Genomic DNA, 4,806 nt, shown 5'->3' on the forward strand with positions numbered 1-4,806 from the left:
AACATTGCCCCAAGGAGGAGGAAAGGAATTTTGCAGGAAAGGAATACCTTTCTCTCCTTGTAGGCAGGGAAAACCATGGCAAGAGAGAGAGGAAGGGTGCCCAGGTCACACTGGGCAGGCCCCTCTTGTAAGCCATCAGCCCTCTTGGAGGGAAGAGCAGAAGCAATCCTACCAACATTTCCAAAGGGTTGGAGTTCCTATATCACAGGCCAAGCTAAAATGCTGAATGAGGGAGAAAGCGATTCCTCCCACATTGCCACATGCTCGTTCCTGGGCAGGAAGCCAGCCCTGCACCCACCCGGCCGTCTGGCTCTGGGTCTGCAAGCAGTTCTCTTGCGAGGGGCATATTAGTCAGCTCTTTGTGTGTCGTAACTGCAGCCTCTCCCTACAAGCAGTCTGGCCACCTGTACCCTTTCTTTGAAGATTGTCCCATGACTCAAATCTTGTCCTCTTCTCTGCAGCTTATTCCTAGCACCCTTCTGCAGATTCTGGAAGAACTGTTGCTTCTAACTAACCGGGAGTAGCACCAGTGCTTCCAGGGCTGGCTTGGGTCCCAGTATCCATCCCGCATCAGCAGCTGTTATGGTTTGAATATGAGGTGTCCTCCAAAAGCTCATGGTTAGATCTTGAGAGCTGTAACCTACTCAGTTGATTAATCCATTTAATGGATTAGTAATTTGAATGAAGTAACTGGGTGATGACCACAGGCAGGTAGGGTGTGGTTGAAGGAAGAGGGTCACTGGGGATTATATATTTTGTTCCTGGTTCTCTCTCTCTCTCTCTCTCTCTCTCTCTCTCTCTCTCTCTCTCTCTCTCTCTCTCTCTCTGCTTCCTGACTGCCCTGAACTGAGAAACTCAAGTGAACTTTTTAAAAAATAAGATGTCCATTGAAGTTTCACCAAGGAATTTTTCAGATCTTTTCTTTTCTCTCTCCCTCTTCTCTCCCTTTCTCTCTTCCTTTCTCGCTCCCTCTCCCTCTCCCTGCTCTCATTTAATGCCCCAGAGTGGCTCCTCATGTTACCCTTGCCTGTGTTCTTATCTGGAAGCATGGGACACATTAGAAATAAATCTTTGCATCAGACAATCAAACATACAGAGACGGGAGGAGGGTCACATCTCTCAACCTCTCTCCATCTCACCTCAGGTGATATCTGGCATTCCCTCCTTCTGCTCCCTTGTTCCTCCCAGATTTGGAATCTCTCTTCCCTTCCCCAAGGTTCTGCTGCTTCTTCCTCCTGAACTCTGGTTCAGGCACTTAGGCAATTGACTCTTGATGAGAAGAGCCATCAAGAAAGTTTATATCAGGTCTTCTCTTGATGGAAACCAAAGAGGCCTTCAGATCCTGCAAATCTTGCAAGTAGATTAAGGGAACCAGCCTCGGAGAGACAATATCCAGTAGATAAATCTCCAGTTTAGCAGTTCTCAGCCCTCACCCTGCATTAAAACCATCCGGGAAGTTTTTAGGGGGAAAAAAGTTACCTGAACTTCTCCCAGAGTCTTTGATTCAATTTGTCGAGGGCAGGGAGCAGGCATCCCCTGCAACCTCCAGGTGATGCCCGCACCTGGGAACCACTGTGTGATACTACCACCACCGAAAGTGTGACTGAATGTCACTTTGTCTTTCTTATTAAAAATTTATTCTGCTGGATGTAGACCAGGTCACCAGGAGAAAGACAGGTCCCCATCTCAGGAAAGGAGTCCAGATAAATAATTGAGCCATCTTCCTTTTCAGATATCTGTGCTCACCTGAGGCTAGGGAACAGGAGTTGACCGGGGACCTGGGACCAGTGCTTGCCATCTCTCAAGGGTACAGTAAGTAGCGCAAGACAGTGTGGCGGTGAGGATGGTAGGAAGGAGGCCAGCAGCCCCTCTTCCCCATTAGAACAGGTCAATGGGACACCCACAGACCTGGGGATTTGAGCTCTGCAGAAAGGCTACCTCTCTGCGGTCCTTAGTTGGGCTTCCTGGGACTTGAAAATTGAATGAGAGAAAATTTGGGGACTAGAACAAAAGGCAAAAGGGGACTAGAACTCAATAGGGCAAGGAGCTGAGGGGACCCACTGGCTAGATCCCCACTCCAGCTCCACAAGAGGGCTCTGGATTGCCCCTTGGTAGAGGGTACCCAAGCCAAGCAGGCTTGCCAGGGACCTCTGTGTCCTGGGAAGAAGGACACGGTGCAATGCTGGCTTCTTTAGTACCGACCCAGAGATCCACCTGGGTCCTTCTCACCCACTCCTTTGGTTCCCAGTCTCATAATCTGCCCCTGCACTTCTGTAACCCAATTTCTTCTCAGTTATCTGCTAAGGGGTCCTGACCCCAGGGCTGTAGCAGGAGGACACCATGCCACCGTGGAAGGAGTCAGTGGGTGTGAGATGTGCGTTTCTCTAGCTAGGAACCAAATTTGCATGCTGAGGCAAAGGTGGTGGTTCTTGTGTGTTGACAGCCCCTCAGAGCTGTGCTGCTTCTCTTTATCCCACTTTTCCTTCTTTTAGCCTAGTCGATCCTCCCCATAATGTCCTGCAGCAGGCTCATCTGCTCACAGACAAGGACAGGAGGGTTCCAAGCGGGGGGTTATCCTCCCAGCTATTGGGAGGGCTGGGATGAGTCTGAGCCCCCACCCCACCCCTTCCTCCATCCTTTCCCAGGAGAACTCAATAGGGCAAGGAGCTGGGCACCAACACCCAGGTGAAGAAGATGCATTTCCAGGGGCATCCCACTCCAGTCCACACCCCACCTCCTAACCCCAACTTAGAGACCTTCTTGACAAAACCCTAACCAAAAAAAAAAAAAAACCTGCCCAGGTCAGGAGACACAAGTCTGGGTCTCTGTGCAAGATTGTGCCCATGGCAGACTACACTTTTTTTCTCCTCCACCAATGGTAACAGTCATTTTGACTTCTGTAAGTCACTAGCCAGCATTAAAGAGCCTGCTCAAATGTTGCTTCCTCTGGAAAGTCCTCCCTGCTCCCACAGTCCTGGATGCATGCCTGTTGACACAGCTATTCTTTTCTGATCACTTGCCTACAAGTCAGCCTCTTCTACCAGACTAGACATCAGAGGGGATTTGGCCTTATCCTTAGTCCACTGCAGAACAGCCCAGAAATTATCTCAAAACCAGCTCAGGCAGGGGGTCCTCATAGCCCTCCTGGAACCCTGATCTAGGACCTGCTGTGACAACTCTCTGGAGAGCTCAGGATCTATAACATACCAATGGGGAGGACAATGGGCCACCAGGTCTGCCCTGCAGCCCTACTTCCAACCTAAAGCCAGGAGTTCCCATGCTGAGACTGATGGATCTCAGGGTTAAGGACAACATAGGAATGGAATGTCATCCATCAGTGCCAGGCAGAAGGTCAACTCCCATTCCAAACCAAGCAGGTAGGCAGTCCAAGATGATGTCAGAGGGTCCTGATGAGCATGTGTGCCAACAGGGTACCACTTGGGACGTGATCAGAAGTCCAAGTAGACAGAGAATCAGCTTTTTCCCATGTATCAGGGACCATGCCACATCCCTGTCAGGAAGGTCAAGGGCAAGCTCTATTTCTAAATAAGGCAGGCCAGAAATTACCTGCTAAGTAAGGACAGGGACTTGGCTATTGGTATAGTGACTCATGCATAAAAGATGCTCTATCCGTGCATGTTGAATGAAGGAATGAAGAATTAATGGAACTCCCGCCCTCACCTGACCCCCCAGACTGAATGCTTCTGCAGGGTCTCAGCACCCAGGGAAAGGAGAGCAACCCTGGGAGTGCAACCCCAGGGCCCCGCCTGGGCGAGAACAAGAGCATTGCTCCAGCTGATTGGGAAATCAATAAGGAGGCGGGCCCTGCCTGGGCAGGCTGACACGCTGTATACAGGCCTTCTGCAAACACAATCATCTCCTCAGTTATTAATGGGCCTCGCTCGCTGCCTCTTCATTAGTGCTCAAATATCAACACAAAACCGTTTACTTACCATGGGTTCTTGCTCACTCCAAGCAAATTTGGACAGGGCTAGTCAAACAGGGAGCTTGTTGTTGGGCTAATGACAGAGCCCAGTGTAAAGTTTAGCGGCAGCAGAAGCAGGCAGAGAGGGCACCAGCCTGCACCCGCCCCCAGGGGTGGCCCAGCAAGAGCCAGGAGGAGGAGGGGAGCCTGCCAGGGAGAAGCGGACAGCCTGAGCCCCAGGCCACACAGCCGTGGCAGTACACGGGCTCCATGCTGACCCCTCAACTGTGTGGTCAGTCATTGATGCTTCAGATCTTCATAGTGATCCTCGGAACTAAGCCTGGCAGGAATTGCTAGGCTGCATGGGGCAGGGGCTGAGAACATGGGCTTCACAGTTAGACAGAGCTCAGGTTCAGAACCCAGCACTGGCTAACTGTGTGGCTGGGTAGAAATTGGTGGGTTTAAGCCTCAGTTTCCTTATCTGAGAAGTGGAAAAGAGGATAGTGTGTACCTCCGAGATGTCAAAAGGGATAAATGAGATAGTGCACAACACAGTGCTTAAAACCTGAAATCTCCTTTTGCAGATGAGAAAACTGAGACTCCAGTAATTTGAGACTCTTGCCCAAGATTGGGTACTTAGAACTGGCAGAGGCTGCCTGGACCCCACAGCCTCTGACTTCAGGTTCAAGGTGCTATCCCATAACATCCTTCTGCAGCATCTTGGCTGCAGACATACAGCCCAGGAGCCCGGCCTGCTCCAAGGAGGGTATCCCCCTCAGGTGGCCTGAGCTGCCCAAATGCTTAGTGTAGGTCAACCCAGGGCAACCCATAAGATGATCCCCGCTTTCTGCATCTGTGCTCTGCATCTCTGGTGGAATGTG

Source organism: Sciurus carolinensis, chromosome 11, assembly GCF_902686445.1.
Source record: "Sciurus carolinensis chromosome 11, mSciCar1.2, whole genome shotgun sequence".
In the NCBI taxonomy this organism is placed as follows: domain Eukaryota; kingdom Metazoa; phylum Chordata; class Mammalia; order Rodentia; family Sciuridae; genus Sciurus; species Sciurus carolinensis.